Source organism: Capsicum annuum, chromosome 10, assembly GCF_002878395.1.
Source record: "Capsicum annuum cultivar UCD-10X-F1 chromosome 10, UCD10Xv1.1, whole genome shotgun sequence".
Taxonomy (NCBI): domain Eukaryota; kingdom Viridiplantae; phylum Streptophyta; class Magnoliopsida; order Solanales; family Solanaceae; genus Capsicum; species Capsicum annuum.
In genome coordinates, this window is record NC_061120.1 from 195,543,754 (window position 1) to 195,567,394 (window position 23,641).

Sequence of the window (23,641 nt, forward strand, 5' to 3'; positions counted from 1 at the left end):
CAAAGTGGGTAAAAGTAGTAACTTTCAAGTCAGTGACAAAGAAGGCTGTGGTAGATTTTGTTCATGCCAATATCATTTGTAGATTTGGAATTCCTAAGATGATCATTACAGACAATGCTTCCAATCTCAATAGTCATTTGATGCAAGAAGTATGTCAACAGTTTAAGATCACGCATCGAAATTCTACTCCATATTGCCCAAAGGTCAATGGTGCTGTAGAAGCCGCCAATAAGAATATAAAAAAGATACTGCAAAAAATGGTACAAGGGTCTAGACAGCGGCATGAAAAGTTGTCGTTTGCATTGCTAGGTTATCACACCACTATTCGCACTTCAACAGGGGCAACTCCATATTTATTAGTGTATGGGACAGAAGCAGTCATCCCTGCAAAAGTTAAAATTCCCTCTCTTTGAGTCATTGTAGAATCAGAGATTGAGGATGACGAATGGGTAAAAACCCTACTGGAACATTTGAGTTTGATTGAGGAAAAAAGGCTAACGTCTGTGTGTCATGGCCAGTTGTATCAAGGAGGATGGCTGGAGCGTATAACAAAAAGGTCTGTCCTAGGAATTTTGAAGTTGGTCAGTTGGTATTGAGATGTATCCTTCCTCACCAGGTTGAAGCGAAAGGCAAGTTCTCCCCTAACTGGCAAGGTCCTTTCGTTGTGAAGAAAGTATTGCCCAATGGAGCCTTATATTTGACAGATATTGAAGGCAAAATGGCAGAAATGACTATCAATGCTGATGCGGTCAAAAGATACTATGTATGATATTTGATCCTTTGTTGATTTTATTGCATGTTTAGTACTTGCATTTCTTAAGATTGATATGATGAAGGCATTTTATTCTTCTATCCAAACATTGTGTCATCCCTTATTTACCCGTTTGAGCTTCGTTTTATTTTTTCTTTCATATCCCTCTTTTGGAATCAAAATAGAGTCAAAGATAAATGTCGAGGAAAAGAAAAAAAAATCAAAATCAAATCAGAACAAAGAACAAGCTGATAGAATTACGTCTGACCTGATTCTCCTCTCTCGGGAGTGAGATACGTAGGCTGCCCTATTTTGGCTCGGTCCAACCAAATAAAGATTTAAGATTCACCCAGTCAACAAAACTGGGGCATGAGTTAATGTGTTATTTGAGTCAATTCCAAAAGTTGTAAGTCCCACCCCCACTTCAAGTATCGTTTGAGCCCCTTACCATCTTTTCTAACCTTAACCAAAAGCCAAGTTACAACCAAAGAAAGTCCTTCAGATCAATTTTTGATAATGTTAAGGCTAAGCATGCAATAGATACTCAAAAATGCATGTCATACTCATTGGAGTTGGTTGTCGTATTCAGATAAGTTTTCTTTTTGAATATGGGACATTGCCCTTTTCTTTCATTTACATATTCATACTTTTTGTCTTTTTATGTCATTTATCAAAATAAAAGTCACCATCATTTCTTTACATTTTAAGTCAAGTCTGTGTCAAAAACAAGCGAGAAAAGATTTCAAAATTTACTATCAGTCTTTCTAATTATACGAGAAAAAGCCAAGGAACAGCATAGGAAAGAAATATGATCATAATTTAACATGAAACAAAGGAAGTCTATCAATCGACAGGCTGTTGGATTCGTGGAAGCATTCCGATTTGGGAAAAAAGTGCACCTCAGGGGCATGGTAAAATGGAAACCCATTGTTTGAGTCAGAACTCATTTCCCTCAATCTGGATCTGGGTCAATGATGCGGCAAGACAGAGAAAGTGTTAGAGATTTGGAACAAAGATGAAAGGAACGAGTGTTGGGTAGATACCTGAGAAGCCAAGATCTGCAAGCCACCACTAAGTTTTTAACTGACAAATTTTCTTTGTTGAAATAGGGGAAAATTCGCTTCACTTAATTTAGCTGTCATTGGAAATGCATATCCAAGGGATTTTACTTTCTGTTCAGGACCCTCCTGAAAAATGGGATTTTACTTTCTGTTCCGGACCCTCCTGAAAAATGGGATCTTACTTTATGTTCAGGATCCTCCTGAAAAAATGGAACTTTACTTTATGTTCAGGACCCTCCTGAAAAATGGGATTTTACTTTCTGTTCAGGACCCTCCTGAAAAATGGGATCTTACTTTATGTTCAGGAACCTCCTAAAAAATGCGACTTTATTTTATGTTCAGGACCCTTCTGAAAAATGGGATTTTACTTTCTGTTCAGGACCCTCCTGAAAAATGAGAATTTACTTTTTGTTCAGGACCCTCCTGAAAAATGGGATCTTACTTTATGTTCAGGACCCTCCTTACAAAATGGGACTTCACTTTATGTTCAGGACCCTCCTGAAAAATGGGATTTGACTTTCTGTTCAGGGATTTTACTTGCTGTTCAGGACCCTCCTGAAAAATGGAATTTTACTTTTGTTCAGGACCCTCCTGAAAAATGGGATCTTACTTTATGTTCAGGACCCTCCTGAAAAAATGGGACTTTATTTTATGTTCAGGACCCTCCTGAAAAATGAGATTTTACTTTCTGTTCAGGACCCTCCTGAAAAATGGGATTTTACTTTCTGTTCAGGACCCTCCTGAAAAATGGGATCTTACTTTACGTTCAGGGGAAAAAATGGGACTTTACTTTATGTTCAGGACCCTCCTGAAAAATGAAATTTTACTTTCTGTTCAGGGATTTTACTTGTTGTTCAGGACCCTCCTGAAAAATGGGATTTTACTTTTGTTCCGGACCCTCCTGAAAAATGGGATTTTACTTGTTGTTCAGGACCCTCCTGAAAAATGAGATTTTACTTTATGTTCAAGACCCTCCTGAAAATGGGATTTTACTTGCTGTTCAGGACCCTCCTGAAATGGGATTTTACTTTATGTTCAAGACCCGCCTGAAAAATGGAATTTTACTTTATGTTCAGGACCCTCCTGAAAAATGGGACGTTACTTTCTGTTCAGGACCCTCCTGAAAAATGGGACATTACTTTCTGTTCAGGACCCTCCTGGAAAATGGGACAACGCTTTCAAAAATAAAATACTACTTTACTATAATTTTTGGGATAATTTTCGTTCTAGTTTTAATTTTGGGTTTCAGGAGCCCGCCTGAAGAACAAGGTGATGAAATAGCAAGTCAGGAGCTCTCCTGGAGAATAGAGTGAAGAAAGGAAAAGTCAAGCAACAAAGTGATGGAATGACAAGTCAGGAGCCCGCCTGGAGAATAGGGTGAAGAAACGAGAAGTCAAGCAACAAAGCGAAGCAATTGAAAGCCAAGCAACAAGTTGGAAGAAATTGCAAGTCAGGAGCCCGCCTGAAGAATAGGGTGATAAAAGTCGAGTCCAGAGCCAACAGAAGCTGTATAGATAGGATTTTGTAATTTCATTTACGTTTTAACTTGTAATTTTCATTTTTTTTGATGTAATGACAGAGCCGCGGACCAGAACCTCGATGGAACCTCACTCGACTCTCCAACTCGGTATAGTCCACTTATCTTTCCAATCCTTTGAAATACCCGTGACTTTATTCTCTCATAACTTGGGTAGGTAGGATGTCTTAAGTCAAAACCCGGTTGTCCTTCTTCCTTCTGTTTCTTTCTTTGGGTAATGGTCGGGTCAAAATTTGGTCTCGCTGTCTACTTCTTTGTCTGAAAATACTTCATGTTTACATTCAAAGGGGGCATGATGTAGACACCAAATTCATCCCTCCCCGATATCATTTTACCCATTTTTACCTTATCCTACCGTGTACCCTCACCCGTGTGATAACCCTCACAAAATACAAAAAAATAAAAGACCTTGTCTTATCTTAATATTCTAACAACCCATCCAACTAAAAATTGACAACACATCCTAACCCCTACCCCTCCTACCCCTACCCCACGTAACCACCCCTCCCCCACATTTTTTTGACATAAAGAAAAGAGCATATAGACTCCATATTTCCATTTTTTCAAAGAGGGCGGACGAGATTAAAAAAAAGGGGAGAAAAAGAAAAAAATCATCATCATCTTCACCAAATTGACACCTCCATTGAAGCTCACACACACACAATGATACACCAATATTCACACACACGCAGAACACTCAGGAGTGAGAGGGACAGATCAAGAGAGAGAGCTGCGCGTGAGGGAGAAAGATCGAAGAGCCAGATCGAGAGAGTGTTAGGTAGAGAAAAGAAATGCGAGGGAGATAGCAGAAAGGGGGTACGGGTAATCTCAAAATGAGTCGATTCCAGAGAGAAATTAGAGTTGTCACGCTTGAGCTACTGTTCCGGTGAGGCTCAGCTTTTTCTGGTGAGTTCTTAGCCAGAAACGGAGAGCCAGATTGAGAGAGATTGGCCGGAAAAAACACGAATTGAGATAGAGAGAGTGAAAACAAGAAGAGAAAGAGGGAAAACTGATGGTGGCTGACTGCTCCGGCGATGTCTCGCCAGAAAAATGTTATTGCCGCTCGGAATCTGATCTAATTCTCCCTTTTCTGTTCTTTTTTTTAGCTCGTCGGAGTTCCATTAGCTCCGTCTCATTTTGGGAAATGCTGAAACGATGACAGTTACTCCAATTCCGGTGAGATTCATACAAGGTTAGTTGGAAATCAGTGATTTGGGGTTTCAAATTTGAGATCTTGGATTATTTTTTATTTCTATTCGGGTATTGCGGGTCATTCATTGTGAGGCTTTTCATTGTTTTCCAAATCTGTACGATTGAATTCGATATCGAGTTTGGAGTTGTTGGTTATCGAGGTTCAAATCGAGAGTTTTTGGATCCGACTTTATCTTTTGATCACATATTTTGGCACAATAAAAGCTTCAATCAAGGTCCAACTCTACACTTTCTCTTATCTATTTTATTATTTACGATGTTTCGTATTTTGAATTGGATATTCGTGTGTGGTTTGATCTTTGTTGGTGATGAATAACTGCTTGTATTGATTGGTTGTTGATTTCGTTGGTTACGATTGTGTGTGATGTGAATGATGAATATTGAGTTTATAGTGATTGTGGATTGTTGAAATAGTAATCGTGATTGTAGAAATTTTGTGTTAAAATAAAATTGGGGGTGAGAATTAAAAATTGCTAAAATGAATGTTGATTAATTTTGATGCATGGATAATGTTAAACACGATAGAATTGTGATATGTTGAACTTGGATAGGCAAATGTAGGCCGGGTAGTCAAATTTAGAAATAATGATTTATTGAAATATTTGAATATGTGCGTGAATGTTTCGTTTTACTTTGTCGTACGAAAAGCTTCAATTGTATAATTTGGTCGGGGAATGCCCCGAAGTATCTGTATATATTTATTCATCGGGGAATGCCCCGAGGTATCATGTACCCGGAGGACGTTCGTGGTGAAGGCCCAAGGCGTCGGGTAGAGCATTAGTTTAGGATTAGCGTAGGTTTACTTTCAGTCCCTTTTTATTTCAGGTTGTAATAATTGGACTGGACTTTACATTTCAGATGGTTTTGTTTTGTTTGATTATTTTGCGTGCTTTGTGTGCGGTTTATACATTTCTTAGTGCCAAAAAAATAGTCGATACACTCTACCAAGCGAACGTGGTTGAACCACGGGATCGAGAGGTGCCTAACACCTTCCCCTTGGTCAACAGAATTTCTTAGTCGGAATCTCTATTCGCAAACCAGTTTAAAGAGTCAAATGATTTTGGAAAGGATTTTCTAATGGTGACTTGTCACACCAGATTATCCCAAGTGGCAACTCTGAGTAAAAAAATGTAAATAATCCTTTTCCGAAGTAAATTTTCTTTTTTGTCATTTAAATAATAAAACCCTTTCGCCAAAAAATATAAATCGTTTCGAATACGTAAAAAGGGGTGTGCCATTAGGCACCTAGGAAAGACGGTAAATTTTTTGGTGAATCTGTTACACTTCACTTTCTTCTTCTAACAAACTTCTTTCCCTTCTCTCCCCCTGTTCTTCTCATTACTCCATTACAGTGTTAACCAAGAGCTTAGGATATCACTGTTGTAATTCATTCCATGATTGTTGAACAATAAAGTTTCGGTTTCGCAATTTCTCTCAATTTCTCTAAAGTTTCTATTCACAATTTCTATCAATTTCGATAATTGTTGCCAATATATTACAACTTGGTATTAGAGAATCGATCTTGGCAATTAACAATGACGGTTAAGAAAACGAGATCCAAGGCTATGGAAGATAATATCAAAAAGTTTGAAAATCAACTACAAGGTTACATGACGGAGACAAATAAGCAATTGGAATCGAATGATACAAAAATGGATGAATTGGGGCAAAGCTAGATGTGCTGATGGAAAAACTCTGGCCCAGTGGTAATGACATCCTGAAAAGTGGACCCAGGGAGGGCCAATGGGGGGAGGTGGAATCCTCAAACAACAGGGCGAGAATGGCAGAATTCCAAGATGCAACAGCTGGTAGGGCTCAGACGCACCAATTTGCTCAAAGGGTTGAGTTTTCTTATTTTGATGAAGGAGATCCTCACTCTTGGTTACGAAAATATGAACGTTATTTCCACTAAAATCATGTAGAAGACCCCAGCAGAAGTTGGAAATGGCGGTTCTTCACCTCAATGGAAGAGTAGAGTCTTGATATTTCTCTTATTATTTGAGTCGTGGTACAGTGAGGTGGTCGGATTTCGTGGAAGAAACCTGCAGAAGATTTGAAGAAGCAGATAAAAACAATCTCAATTTGTTAGGTGAATTCAAAAAGGTAGAGCAAAAAGGAACTGTAAGTGAGTACCTGGAGAAGTTCGAAGAGCTGAAGTCCTGGGTGTTGATTAAACACCCCACCATTCCAGAAGAATTCTTTTTAGGGTTCTTCATTGAAGGGCTTAAAGATGAGATTAAGCATACTGTTAAAATGCTTGATCCATTTTCCTTAAGCCAGACTGTAGAGAAAGCAAAACATCAAGAGAAACTAATAGAAACAATAAATAAAAAGAGCAAGTCAACTGGAGTTAGGATGGCACAATTCAATTCTTCCAGGAGTAGAAATTTTGGACAAGGTACCAAGTTAATTGAAGTTAGAAGAGTTAGGGGAATGTTCAAAGTGCGGGAAAAAATATTGCCCGGGTCATCAATGCAAGGATAAACAGTTAAAAGCATTGACGGCATGTACTAAAATTATAGAAGAAGGGGGAAACAATCAAGAAGGAAATTATGTTGAAATGCCAGGAAATTTTGTGAAAATGCCAAAATTACAAGACAAACAACAGCCTGAGGTGTTCGAAGCCACAAGTCAGAATATGTTATTTGAAACAACTACCAGTACTACAATCAAAATCATGGGGTTATATAGGAAAAAGAAGTTGGTCATATTAGTAGATAATGGAAGCACTCATAGTTTTGTGGCTAGTGAGACTGCAAATCAAATGGGATGTAAAGTCCAGAACAATATTCCCATGAGAGCGCAACTGGTTTTATATTGGACTAATATGAAGACTGAAATAGGCAGATGGGTCAGTGAATGTGATGTTTGCCAATGGACCAAAACAAAAAATTTACACCCTCGAGGCTTGCTGCTACCTCTTCCCATTCCTGACTTGAATTGGCAAGATATATCAATGGACTTTGTCGAAGGCCTACCTACTTCAGATCACAAAAATGTAGTGTTAGTGGTGGCGGACCGTCTGACCAAGTATGGTCATTTTCTAGCCCTCAAACACCCTTTTACTGCCAAGGATGTGGCGGAGTTGTTCCTTAGAGAGGTGCACAGGCTTCATGGGTTGCCCAGAACTATTATTTCCGATAGGGATCCTATATTCACCAGTCAGTTTTGGCAACACTTATTTCGCTCCATGGGTACTTATTGGTCGAAATGGTTACATCTCGTCGAATGGTGGTATAATTCAAACTATCACACATCCTTTAAAGCGTCCCCATTTGAAGCATTGTGCGGATACCCTCCCCCACAATTACCTTTGGTTTCTTTGCCTTATTATGGTAACAGTGATGTTAGATTGAGTTTGGACCAGCGACAACACCTCCTCCAGTCGCTTAAAGACAACCTACTTCGAGCTCAGTCTCGCATGAAGTTCTACGCAGATAAGCTCAAATTAGAGAGAATACTATAGGTAGGAGATCAGTTGTACCTCAAACTTCAGCCATATCGCCAATCATCCATCAATGTTCGCCGTAATGTGAAGCTCGCCGCCAAATATTATGGGCCTTATACTATACTGTAGAAAATTGGTCCAGTCGTTTGTCATCTAGATCTTCCACGGGGGTTTTAGATCCACCCGATATTTCATGTGTTTCAGCTTAAACGTCGTGCTGGACCTACCATTCAACCACAGGTCTGACCTTTCCTGTGTGACAGTGATGGTCGCCTACTTATGCAGCCTTTGGCCATCCTGCAAAGGATATGGTTAAGGTCAATAATGGAGTAGGAGTGCAAGTCTTAATCCATTGGGCTAATTTGGGTGTCAATGAATCTACCTAGGAAGACTGGAGCTATATCAAGAATTAGTTCCCCGAGTTTGTTGCACAACAAGGACCTTGAGGACAAGGTCGTTTCCAAGCGGTGGGGATTATTACTATTAGGAAGCCGAAATGCTTCGGATCATCAGCCTTATCAATTATTCGGGCTAGGCCCAAGTGTAAAAATCCAAGCGTAGTAGTAATCCACAATATTAAATACCAGTTAGGCACCTAGGAAAGACGGTTAATTTTTTGGTGAATCTATTACACTTCATTTTCTTCTTCTAACGAACTTCTTTCCCTTCTCTCTGTTCTTCTCATTACTCCATTACAGTGTTAACCAAGAGCTTAGGGTATCACTGTTGTAATTCGTTCCACAATTGTTTATCAAAGAAGTTTCAGTTTCGCAATTTCTCTTAATTTCTCTAAAGTTTTTGTTCACAATTTCTATAATTGTTGCCAGTATATTACACGATTACAAGAAGTGCTTGTGCTTCAACTTCAATTTGTTATAAGTATTTTTCTTCCATATTGCTGGAAAAATGTCAGAATGAGCGAAATTGGAATTTTATCTACTTTATTGTCAAATTCAGCGTGGTTACTTGATTGTAAGTGTTCCTAGAATATTGTTTCGGCTTTTCCAGAGACAAGTATTTCATCAGTTTTATCAATTTTTTTTGCAACTTAATGTGAAATTATATGTTTTTATGTGTAGTAGTCACTCTGAAATATTCTTTTACACTTACGCCCCTGTGTTTGCTAAAAGTGTTTAGTTTGGTTAGAGATTTGTATGCCAAAGTAGTGAATAAGGAATATATTGATAATAATTTTTATGAGAATCGATGTAGACTTCAAAAATATATGGAAAGGAGACTTAGAGGCCGTTTGGTAGAAGGGATAAGAAAAATAATCTAGGGATAAAGTTTAGGATTAACTATATCTCATGTTTGGTATAAAGTATTACTTAATCCCGAGATTATTTTATCCCATCATTAATACTAAAATGATGGAATTGCCATGAAAGGATACATTGGAAGCCAATTTTTATCACGCCAAATAGACTCCCCGGGTATATATGCATGGACATACGGAGGAGTCCTAATATAATATCAAACATAAAAGATCACATGAATGTATTATGCGTTGAAGCGCACTTGGCCTGACAATTTCTAATTTATAATTGGATTGTTTTGGAAAGTTAAAGTCATTAATGTAAATATAAAGTATTAGTAGAATATGAATTTGTGGTAACAAAATATGTCCATTATAAGAGTATTATTTATGTACTATAAATGGGTATAAGTAGTTATAATAATCTTATGAATTATTATTGTAATAAAAGGTTGATTTCTTATATGATTACGTGTATTAAGTAGTTAAGAAATTGGAGGAAAAAATACAAATTTGGAGCTTGAATATTCAAAAAAAAAATTCGATAACATCCAAACAAATAAAAGTGTTCAATATCCTAAAATATGTCTTAGTTATTATACTAAAGATGATATAAATTATGCATGATGAAATTTAAATTTCAAGCTCACAACAAAGTGTTCTATAATTAACTAAACCTAAACTTTGTATCTTTATGGGTTCAAAGATACTCACTTACTTTGAATTCAAGTATTAATGTGTCAATGTAGTATAGGAACATTTATAGTTTTATTTAAAAGAACGTGATATCTACCTCAGCGTCAATTGATAATACACATAATTCATTTTATTTTATTTTATGTATGCTTTTTATTTTATTTTATTTTATGTATGCTTTTTATGTATGAGTGCGAATCAAAATATGTAAAGTGACCAATCTATGTCATATAGTCGGAAACATATCAATCTAGATTTTGTACACTTTTTAAGTGCACAATGCTTTTAAAATTTAACGAAAATTGTGCAAATGCCGTAAGTTAAGTTTTTCAAATTGTGTATTTTTTAAGTGCACAATCTTCTTTTTTTTTATAGATTGTGTACTAAAAATAAATGCACCATTTTTTTTTATTGTGCACTATTTTAGTGCACAAGCATTTTTTAAGTGCACTGCAAAAGTGCACAATCTATAAATAAACATTAATTTTTAAAACCTTTTTTTTTCAAATCCAACTTTCATCTTCTTCCCCTCCCATTTCTTTAAAAAAAAATCCGACTGTCCCCCTTCCCATCTCTCTAAATTGAACCAGTAATCAAAGCTCCAAATAAATTGCACTCCTAGTTGTATTTCACCAAAATACTTTCAAATATGTTTAGCAATATCACTCATTATGAGCGTATATGATGAATATAATAACATTTAGGATTTGCACAGCAAAAAGAATTTGGAAACAACACAGATCTATTACAATTACATGCAATGAAACACTAGAAAAAAAAGAGAACAGTTACAATACTTCTATTTACATTCACGAAAACAATACGTATAAAGTGGAAAAAAGCATGATTTCTACTCAATCTTATTTCATTAATACTATTAGTAGGAAACACACATTTCACTAACACCCATTTGGACTAAAGAAAACGCCCTTTTAACCACACTCACGTTCAAACCATTTGTCATTCGAATCACAACAGTAGCAGTAGGCGAAATTGTTTGAGCTTCCACAATTTGAATTAAGGCTGTTAATTTGGCCGGGCCGGGTCCAGTTTCGGGCTAGGTTAAACGGGCTGGTTTGGTTTCGGGCCCAACAATAAATTTTATTAAAACATCCCTTGATCGGCCCACTAAACCTAACCCGGTTCAACCCACCTAAAATCGATCAAAATCGATCCAAAAATCGATCGAAACTGGTCAAAACCCCCCCAAAAAATAAAAAGTTTTTTCTCCAATATACACTATATATACCCACCTATATACATTTTGAATACGTTAAACAATATATATACACTATATATATAGTATATACTACATTAGAATTTAAAAAGCATATACACATATACACAATTACACATGTAATTGTGTATACGACTATACATTAGTTAAATAAATATACTACTAGTTAAATATATATACCACTCTAAATAAAACATATACTACAAGATATTGAATGGTACATATATTTGTATATATTTTTTATAGACTCTAAAGTTGTATATATTTAACGTATACATGTGTATATGTTTTATAAATTATTATATATATCATTATACGTATGGTTTTTTAAAAACTTGTCATAAATATAGAGTTCCTATTACACTAACTTTTAACCAAAATTGTGGTTCATTTGCTGATTCGGCTAAATGTATGCTACATGATTTTGATTGAGTTGTAATTGATAATCTTATTAAATTTTTGGAAAAATTTTATATAGCTACGGTTGAATTTTCTGGTGTTTATTATCCTACTATTTGTAATAGTTTAGCATATATAGCCGATATTTCTGGCTTGCTCAAAGAATATAAGAATAAAGAAGGTTACAAAGAAGTTGTTGGTGCTATATTTGCTAAATTTAAAAAATATTTTTTTTCGATTCCCCCTATTTACTTGGTTGGTGCTATGTTAAATCCGTGTATGAAATATACTACTATGTGCCACTTTAGTACTCTTATTTATTCTAACTTAGAGATAAATACTAACAATGATTCTGATGATGAAGAATAAGAACAAACAGATTTGTGGATGGCTATGACTGATGCGAACGCTTACATAAATAAACTATATAACTATTATGTTGATTTACTTGATTTAGTTGTACCGACAAATATTACTCAAACTGTCGCTCCTCATCCTCCCAAGGATCCATCATTTTTTAAAAGGTCGGCACATAGTGGTTTTCCTGATTACTTTTATGATTTATATTGTTGGAACAGTGTTGAGGCAGAAGCTTACACAACAACTTAACGGGAAGAGCTTAAATATTATCTTCGAATTCCGATAGAGGACCGCAAACGACGGATCAACGCGTTGGATTGGTGGAGGAATAATGAAACACAATATCCTGTGCTTTCAAGATTAGCTAGAGATATATTGAATGTTCCAATGTCAACCGTTGCATCGGAGAGCGCTTTTAGTCAGGGACGATAACAACTTGGAGACAACCAACACTCATTGGAAAGCAATGCTATGAATGTTCTAGTTTGCCTTAGAGATTGGATTAGAGCAGAACGAAGAAATCAAAGAATGGAGGTGGAGCCGAACGACGAACAGAAACTTAAAGAAATTATGACTTCAAGGGAGAACTCAGCTGAATCAAGTCCAATGCATGGTTTTGCCCCCATTAACTTTGACTATCCTATTTAAGTTTTCATTAATATTAACATGGATGAGTTGAAAAAAATGATGAGAACTTTGTAGATTTTTCATTCATGTACATTATAAATTTTGAATCATTTTACAATTAATAAAATATAACATTCATTCACTCCTTCTCCTTACTTTGTAATTTTTTTTCATTTAATGATTTAAATTGAATTTCTAATTTAAATTAAATACTTAATTTAATATATTACTAATTTACTATCAAGTATTATTAATTTATTATATTAAGTAGCATATTTTTTAAAGTAGTACATATATTGAATGGTACGTATATATGTGTATATATTTTCTATAGACTCTAAAGTAGTATATATTTAACGTATACATGTGTATATGTTTTCGAAATCAATATATATATCATTATATTGTAGTATATACCTTGTAACATATTTTTTAAAGTAGTACATATACTGAATAGTACGTATATATGTGTATATATAGAATATAGAATCTAAAAGAGTATATATTTAACGTATACATGTGTATATGTTTTATAAATTAGTATATAACTATATATAGTGTATGTATATATTGTAGTATATAAATTGTAGTATATGTTTTATTTAAAGTAGCACATATATATTGAATGGTACGTATATATGTGTATATATCTTCTATAGACTCTAAAGTAGTGTATTTTTAACGTATACATGTGTATATGTTTTATAAATTAATATATATATCATTATATTGTAGTATATATATTGTAGTATATTTTATTTAAAGTAGTACATATATATTGAATGGAACGTATATACGTGTATATATCTTCTATAGACTCTAAAGTAGTATATAGTTAACGTATACATGTGTATGTGTTTTATAAATTAGTATATATATCATTATATTGTAGTATATATCTTGGAGCATATTTTTTAAAGTAGTACATATATTGAACGGTACGTATATATGTGTATATATAGAATATAAACTCTAAAGTAGTATATATTTAACGTATACATGTGTATATGTTTTATAAATTAGTATATAACTATATATAGTGTGTGTGTATTGTAGTATATATCACTACAAGAAAATAGTGAAATTGTGACAGCCATTTAAGTCACAAATCATCACTTGTGATGGACTTGTGACGGAAAAATGTGCATCTCAAAATCGGGAGTCATAAATTCATTGTGACGGATTTAAATTCCATCACAAAATTATTGTGATGGAACGGAGACAAATCGTCCGTCACAATATACAACAACAACATCAACAAACCCAGTGTATTCCCACATAGTGAGGTCTGGGGAGGGTAAAATGTATGCAGTCCATACCTCTACCTCTAAAGAAGTAGAAAGGTTGTTTCTGATAGACCCCCGGCTCGAGACACGGAATACTAAACAAATTCATAGTAAAGCATGAAACGAGATGACATAACATAAATACGACACCCACAAGTAATAGCAAACAGAGAAAAGTAAACAAATTCATAATAAACCATGAAACAAGGTATCATAACAAGAATAATACCCCCACCAAGTGATGCCCTACACTAGCGACCCAAACTGACTCTAGCCTTCTGCCCTAATTCGCATCCTCCAGATCTTCCTATCTAGGGTCATGTCCTCAGTAAGTTGTAACTGCTCCATGTCCTATCTAATCACCTCTCTCCAGTACTTCTTCGGCCTGCCCCTACCCCGCCTAAAACCATCCAAAGCTAGTCTCTCACACCTACGAACCGGGGCATCCATGCCCCTCCTCATCACGTGTCCAAACCATCTCAATTGAACTTTCCGCATCTTATTCTCCACTGGAGTCACGTCAACCTTCTCCCTGATAGTCTCATTCCTAACTCTATCCCCCCTAGTCACCCCACACATCCAACGCAACATCCGCATTTCCGCCACCTTCATTTTTTGAATGTGGAGTTCTTAACTGGCCAACACTCCGCTCCATACAACATGGCCGGACGAACTGCCACCCTGTAGAATTTGCCTTTAAGCTTGGGCAGCACCTTCTTATCACACAATACCCCCGAAGCGAGCTTCCACTTCATCCATCCTACCCCAATACGGTGCGAGACATCCTCGTCGATCTCACCGTTACCCTGAATCACAGATCCGAGATATTTGACAAAATATTATGTCATAAAATTGTGACAGAATAATTTCTATAACAAATTTTTAAATCTAGTCACAACTATTGTGACTATATTTCATTACAAATTATTTGTGACAAACTAATTCAATCACAATATGACTGAAATTGTAACAGTTTTAGGATGGATTGTGACAAATTAAATCTGTCACAAATTTTATTTGAATTTTTAATTTTAATAAATAATAATTACGAAATAAAATATATATAGAGAGAGAAAGAGAGAGAGAGAGAAATTAATTAAAAATAATTAACCATCATAACAAGACAAACATAATACACGATTTATAATAAAAAAAGTTTGAAGTTAATTAGACATGCAAAATCACAACTTCAATAAGCAAAAGTCTACCAACGTTTAAAATTTAAAGCAAAAGTCTCTTGATTTTCTCTCATTTGCAACACCTCTTTCTCAAGTATTTTGATGGACTCTTCGGCAACATGATCGGATACTAAATTTGCCGAAATGACAGAATTTTGATCTTTATACAAGGTTGAAGCCTAAGAGCCCAATCCATACACACATTGGTTTTTTGCTCCACCAACAGCATCAAAGTACATGTGATTTATATTGAGTTCTTGATCTTCTGATGAATCATTTGATGAGCCCAAAAGAGCAGTAGCTATGACGGCCTCCATTTTATCCTAAAAATTACAAATAATCAGCCACCAAATATTTACTAGAGCAATGCAATAAACAAAAGCAACCAATTTTATAAGGTCTTCCCACAACAGAACACACAACAAAGCTGGAGCCTTTCCTTCAAAGTGCAGACAAGGTAGGGCAACAAAACAATACTAGAATATGATATGAAGGTAATATGCTGAAATCCTCTCCATCAAGGGTTAGCTAGCTGAAGAGCAGAGCAAAACAGAAGCCTTGTCTACTGAAATCTTGCAGCTCAATGCACGGCTCAAACAGGCCTTACAAGCATACAATGGTCTCACTCACATCTATAAACCTGTTCTATGGAACATCAAGAACAGTCTCGTGAAGTTGAAACAAGATATTACAGTGAGAGTCCAGTGAAGATGTAGTGAAAACTGAAAGAGCAAGTTACCAGCTTCATTAAAAAAAAATTAATGATGAACTAGCAATGAAGGCGAAAACTTTAGGTGTGTTTTTGACCCTTTAGTTTAACTAAAACAAGCTTGAAAATGAAACAAATGGATAGTTAACTTGCATAAGTATTGTCTTATAAAACTGGAGAAATTATTGTGTTTAAAGTACTTGGGAACCAAATCTCTAGCAAACTCAGGGAGATTCTAGACAACAAAACTACCACCATTATGCCTACAAGAAACAACAGGATTTGTGTATGCATCATCAACCAACTCATACGTCTTCGACAGAAAAGGTGCAGGAGCTGAACTAGACCCTCCGTTACTATTTTCCATGGCTATACTTACCATGTATACTTATGCACCAATTGTTTCTATCTCAATTTTGAAATCTTTTTACGAAAACAGAATTAATTAGTGTGAACTATGAAGATATTAAAGGGGAGAGATTAGAGTTTCAATGAGAAAGGGAAGAAAATTATTATTTCTAATAAAATAGTGAGGTCATAGAGGTGAGGGTATAGAAGAAAATGAAAAAAGGGGAAGTGTATGTGACTCAGCTCATAGTAGTAGTTCACTACCTTTTGTAAGAAAACAGATTGTTGTTTTATAAAGGCCTCACCTAGACTTGTATGTTTCTAGATTCCTCAAGAAATCTAAACCCCATTGAATATGATCACATACACCACTATAAACTTGCACATCTTAACTGGAATGTATTTTTCCATTAGAATTTAGAACCTTAAAAGAAAGAGAGTTATAATTTGAACTGGAACAATGCTACATATCCACTCATTTTGGTAATTAACATTTAACATGTAACAAAGTTTTCCTCACTATTTCAAAGCAACTCTCCCAAAACATCGAACTTTCTATATCAGCGTCAACCCCTTTTCAAGTACTGTTATTACAAAATATAAATCTATATAAAATATAAATCTATATACACTCTTAACTCACATAATATTTATCCAGTCAACACCTGAAGTACTACCAGAATATCAATCACTATATCTGGAAAGAAAAAAGGCCATTGGTGCATCCTAGCTGATATCTTAAGAACCATCTAATCTACATCTAAGAGACTTTCGATATACTAAGATAGTGTGTATATAGATCTTGCCCCTACCTAGTCGAGGTACATAGGTTGCTTCCATAACTCGTGTAGCAAATCAAAGTTGAACGTACCTTAAACAGGTTATGAATTTACTTTCAAAACACAGATATCTGAACAGATACCAAAATTGAGTAATGTGATTCGTATGAAATATCTACAATCTGCATATCCATCTTACACAGATAGCTAAACTTGTTAGGCGATGAAGTTGTTTCTTATCAATATGGAGAGAGGGCTTTCTATGTCTTGATCTCAGTTGGATTCAGGACTCTTAAATTCAAAGCCAATGACGGGTAACCCTTTTTCTTTTTTTTGGAATAAAATAGTTGTTTTCGCGATCAAGAAAGATTAATATAAAACTATTTCAAATTTGACATATCTGACGAAGAAAGAAAGAAACAGGCTCTGTCATTATAATATGCCAAGAAAAATGTATAAGGTTTGTAATTGGTTAAGTGAAAAGGCTTGATAATCTATGACAACTATAATTTTGAACTTGAGTTTTTAGTCTATCTACTCGAGAATCTATTACTCACTACAAGAGTATGTCCCTAAAGGAACTTTCTATTTAAGTTGCTCAAAGTACTAAACAGATTAAAAAGAGCCTAGTAGTTTTGCTTAGAGTGGAGTACACAGGGTATAAGTGTATAATAAAATTAAAAGTTCATGTATATAGTATTTTTTCAATCCCCTCAAGCCCTCTATTTAACTTAAGATTGAGGCCTCTCAACTCACACCTATGATTTAGACTATCTAAATCAAGTACATACAAGGTTTAACTATTTGTCTAAGGTAATAAGACTATAAACAGGAACAATATATGCATAGCTTCAGTTCCGCCCGTGTAGAGCAGGGTCATAAACAAATCCTTTTTAATAACTTTAGTGTCCGAGCAAGCTTGCGTGCACTCCATTAGCCACTTTAAAATGGAGGTTAGTGAGGTAACAACAACGTATTCGACAAATATTGTGCCACCATCACATTGCATTCTAAGTAAGAGCACGTATGCAGGTCTATATAATGAGCATTTACGAGCCAACACAAACGCACCTTTCAATCTCTGAACCAAACAGCCAATTCAACGCCATATTTTCTCCTTGACAGCAGCTGTGCAACACGATTAATCAATCAACACTTGCTGCTTGAATACCACGGCATGACAAGAAGCTGCTCCTGAAACATTCTATTTACATACTACTTCAGTAAGTAAAAGCATGACCAGGGCTATCAGAATGTGTTATTCCCAAACAACAACTGTGTTATTCCCAAACAAGTTGTTTCAGCTATATGAATCCTCACTGACCACGCCTACAGTCGTAAAGAACTCTTTTACCTTGTTTGTGCATGGACAATGAAGCCGTCAGTGAGCTTTTATGAAAGAAAAAGCATTCTCAGGAAATGGACACAAAACAGGTAGTAGAATAAAACATAAAAGATCCAATGTTCTATCAGCTATAGTCCAATCTGGGTTCATCTATCCAAAGATTAGTCACTTACCAGCAATCCCTAAGACATCTTACCAAAGAAATAAAAATGACAAGCTGCGAAAACCATAGGGAAGTTTCCTCTTACCCATTTTAGCATCACAGCACAAACAATTACTATTAAATTCACTTTCTTGGTTCATACAACATGAAATTTCTTTACTTCATAACAAGGATTCTGCTACAGAATCAGCTAAAAACTGTAAAAGAAAAATGACATTTTTAGCTATAAAAAAATTAACATTTTAGCATCACAACAAACAAAAAAAAAAACTACTAAATTCTTGTCTTGGTCAATACAACATGAAATTTCTTTAGTCAATCAACTATAACACTGTAAAAAAAATTATACTTTAACTTACAAAATAAAGAATTATTACAAAAAAAAGGTTAAATTCTTTTTCTTGGTCCATAAAAAACTAAATTAAAACTGTAAAAGATAACTAAAATGTTTGCAAGTTATTGAAGAATAGAACGTACCTCAAATAAGGATTTCTGTCAAAAGGAGATTTGAGGAATCGAGAACAAGGATTTCGTTTTGAGGGAAATGAGTGAGGGAACATAGAGGGAAAATGAGTGAAAATGAAGGGTTTTCTATGTTTTGAGGGAACATACAGGGAAAATGAAAACAAAAAAAAATTAGAGGGAAAAAGTGCGCCCAATTCTGTTTTTGAGGATCAAATGAATCAAAAATAATTTTTAAAAAATTTTACTGTGACGGAATAAATCCGTCACAAATTTTTATTATAATAGTTTTTTTTCTAAACATATATTGTGATGAAATGCTCAATCTATCATAAATTTAGTCATGGATTTGTGAAAGAAAGTTATTATTTTTTCTCATAAGCTTTAATTTATGAAAAAAATATTTATGTCACAAAAATTATATTTAAATCTGACAAAAAATTATCACAAATCTGTTAATCTTTGAATTTTTGTGTGAAAATAAAAAAATTTAAAATTTTATATTTATACAAAAATAATCCATCATAAATTCATCAAAATTCTGTCACAAATTGTGACAAAAATGTTTCGTCTCAAATATTCTATCATAATTTTACCATTTTCTTGCAGTGTATATTGTAGTATATTTTATTTAAAATAGTACATATATATTGAATGGTACGTATATATGTTTATATATCTTTTATAGACTCTAAAGTAGTATATATTAAATGTATATAGGTGTATATGTTTTGTAAATTAGTATATATATCATTATATTGTAGTATATATCTTGGAGCATATTATTTGAAAGTAGTACATATATTGAATGGTACGTATATATGTTTATATATAGAATATAGACTCTAAATTAAAGTAGTATATATTTAACGTATACATGTGTATATGTTTTATAAATTAGTAGTATCACATTCTTCAGACATCAATATCAGTGCAAGTCCATTTTGTTCACGTTTAACTTTAAATTCTCTAATTCATTTTCTTCAATTATTTTTTTGAATAAAACCAACAGTAGGACAGATTTTTTTTAATATAAAGCTTAAAAAACTCAAGACCATCTCTTACAATTAAATTATATATATGACAAGCATACTTAACATGAAATATTTCAGGTAACGGCGAAGATAGCTTAGATTTTAACTTTGTAATAGCAGTCTTGTTGTTAGAAGCATTATAAAAAAAATACATAAAATTTTATTTTTAATACCTTAAAATTCTGCAACTTTAGCAATCGAATCAGCAATAAAATCTCCAGTACGTTTACAATCTTCATCATACAAAAAAGTTAGAATACATTTTTGCATAACAAAATTACTATTTATCCAGTGACAAGTAATAATTAAATAATTATTTTTATTAACAGCACGACCAAGATCAGAAGTTAGAGCTATTCTGCGTTGAATATTTTTTTAATAATGTAGATAAATAATAATAATATTGTGAATGAAGTTTTAAAATATCGGCCCGACAAGTACTTCTAGGAATACCATTAAACATAGAATTATAAATTGCTTGAATATAATGAATAAAAGCATCAAAAGAAGAAAAATTGAAACACAAACAACCCATAATTACCGTTTTTGCTATTTCTTCCCGGTCCCTCAATTTATTATACTTCTTAATTACCTGATCAGTTGCTGGGTCCTTTCTAGTTTGTGTTGGCCCACCAACATCTTGACCACCTTTTGCAATAAGTAACTTTCTTTCGTGATTATCACCTATGTGTCTCATTAACATACCTGTACCCCTTGTTTGTCTCCTCTTTTATGCTTATATATTTGTTGACAAATATTGCATTGCACTTCAGTCTCGATATACGTGTAAAAAATTATCATGTAATACTAGTTATTTTATGAGCTCTTGGGGGACGGGGAGGACAAAGAGGGCGATTAACCAATTCATATATAATATTAGCATTTCCTACTGTGGGCCGTGTCTCACCAATATTTTCATCATCTTCGTCTAAATCAACCACATCTACTTCATTTTCTTCTTCTGTATCGTAATTTTTCTGAGCTTCTACATAATTTATATCGTGAGCACCTACACCTGCTTCTTCCTTAAAAGGTTGATTAAGCGGTACCCGAGCGGAGGCCCACAGGTATATCAACTATTTGAAGTACCTCTACCGCTAGTAATTCGCTTTTTACTACCACTACCACTTTCGGGACAATATTTTTACACTTTTAGTGACGAGGTTTCTTAATTTATCCATAATATAAATCAAACTAAAAAAATTCAAAATACACAAATATAACAAAATTAAATATTCAACAATTAACATACTAATTAAAAATTAAAAGTGAGAGATGGAACGACAATATCAAATTTTGAAAATATCTAAAGGTTGTGACTTTAGAAACTTTCACTCGTACTTTGTAATCGCAAAATTAAAAAAATTAAATTGAGCGCTTTAGGAAATATATAGAATATTTGAATTTTGAGAATTGAGATTTGAGAGAACGAAAATTGTGTGAAAAATAATTTGAAAATGTAGGGTATTTATAGGATTTTTTTTGGGTTTAAAAAAATATTTTAATTATTATTTTTTAATTTAAAATGGCCATTTAGCCGTTTTTGGGGCTCAAACGGTCATATAGTCGTTGGGCCCAACGGTCAAAAATATTTTTTTTTTAAATAAATTAAACGTGTCGGTTACGGGCCGGTTAACCGGCCTGCCTGGACCGGGTTTGGTCCAGATCGAATTAATCGAGCCCAAAAAAATAAGCCAGTCCGAAACTCGAAACCCTATAGCCCGTGGAATGACTGGGCCGGGTCAAACCGGATCAAATTAGCCCATTTGACAGGCTTAATTTGAATATGATAATTGTATATTATGGTATATTATGGTTAAAAAGCCTATAGTCCTTGAAAAGCCCATCGGGCCGAGCCGCTATGGTAGGCCGGATCGAACCGGATCAAATCGATCCATTTGACAGGCTTAATTTGAATATGGTAATTGTTTACTATGGTATATTGTGGTTAAAAAGCCTATAGTTCTTAAACTAATCTTTTTTTATAAATAAGAATGTAGTTCCCCAACGTCCAAATACGCCACAAAATTTAGTCAAAAGCACAGATGTTCAGTCCCTTAGATGTTCATTAAAAGCTGTGGACAAAAAATTATTTAAAATACAGTGTAGTCCCTAAGATGTTCATTAGAAGTTGCGATCATTTTTGCAAAACATTACAGGTCTGTAGAGCTCATCAATGTTAATCCACACATTCCCATTCATTTAAAACCCAAAACTCCATAAAAAAGATGCACAAGGATAACAAAAACTTACTCAGTATAGTTCCACAAATTCAATTTAAATATATATAAAATCTTGAAATATTACCTGTCACGATGCACAGATTCGGAAGTCGTGTGGATGCCCCAATAAATTGAACAATATTTTTGTGTCGAATTTTCCTAAAACATATTTAACAAAAATCAAGATACCAATCAATGTTGCTTTCCTCACTCCCTCTTTGTATTTTCCATTCACATCCCTGTAAACATATAGCAGTAGGATTTTTTGTTTCAAAAGTTTTAGCCGCACAAACACATGACATGTTTAAGATCATAAAATTTTTCCGACCCTATTATAGCGGGCCATATTATACCAAACAAATTAAAACGAAGTGAGTATTATATATTCGAACTTACCTATATTTTGCTGACTTTTCAGGTCAAGAACTAAATAGTAATGCGATTGCCATGGTAGTGGTAGAAATTTTTACCTGCCAACCATCAACAATTTTTAAAAATTGAAGTACCATTACTATGTGCCACTAATCTTATAAATAAGAATGTAGTTCACCAACGTCCAAAGGGTTTTAAAAATTAATGTTTGTTTGTAGATTGTGCACTATTTTAGTGCATAATTTTTCAAAAAATTAAATTGTGCACTAAAAATAATGCATAATGTGAAAAAATTGACTTCACGGCGTTTGCACAATTTTTGTTAAACTTTAAAAGGATTGTGCACTTAAAAAGTGTACAAAGTCTAGATTGGTATCCTCCCAACTATATATATGACATAGATTGATCACTTTTTAAAAGTGACACATAATTTGGTTCCACACTCTTTATGTATATATATAAGAGTACTTTCAATTAGGATTGGTCATCCCTCAGGTCGGATTGGTTCGTTTGTGATTTCTTCAGTTTTGTATATTATTTTTAGATTATTGTTTATCTTTTTATTTTTTAATTTATTGAAAGTCATTTCACATCTAAGACAAGGTGAGAGTGATTTTGATGGAAGACAAGATGTGGAAAACAAGGTTGAGATGGTTTGAACATTTGATGAGGAGGTGCATGGATGGGCACTATAAAAGTGCGAGAGGCTGATTATGGATGATTTCATACGAGATAAAGGTAATCGAAGAAATATTGGAGAGAGTCAATTAGCAAGGTTGAAGGTTAGAAGGCAGAAGGGTGATTTCACTAGTAGGCAAGAGTTTTTTGTTTTATTTTTTATTTGAAAAAACTGAAGTATTGTCATACAGATACATTTTCAGAGGTCGAGGGTTCGACCCTGGGTATGGAGGAAACTCTGTCCGGAGCGTTGTCACCTTAATGGGCCCTGCAACGTGTGATCCAGATTAGTCGGGGCTCCAATACGGGCACCGAATGAGAAACAAAAAAAATGTTTTCATGAATAATATCAAACTTGAAAAATTTCTTGCTTTTTTCTTATTTTATATTTTAACAACATATAATTTACATGAGAATGTGAGCAATATTAACTCTAACTGTGAATACTTTGTACTTAGAATTTTAATCTTATCTTTAAAAAA

General features: G+C 34.2%; 1 long non-coding RNA gene across 1 annotated transcript; it reads right to left on the reverse strand.

Annotated features, from left to right (window-relative positions):
* Positions 1-15,082: 15,082 nt before the first annotated feature.
* On the reverse strand, positions 15,083-19,025 carry LOC107845023. The gene is made up of 3 exons (XR_001666681.2): positions 18,869-19,025; positions 17,955-18,087; positions 15,083-15,370 (listed from the first exon to the last, which is right to left on the reverse strand). It is a non-coding gene; the product is annotated as an uncharacterized LOC107845023 (long non-coding RNA).
* Positions 19,026-23,641: the final 4,616 nt, after the last annotated feature.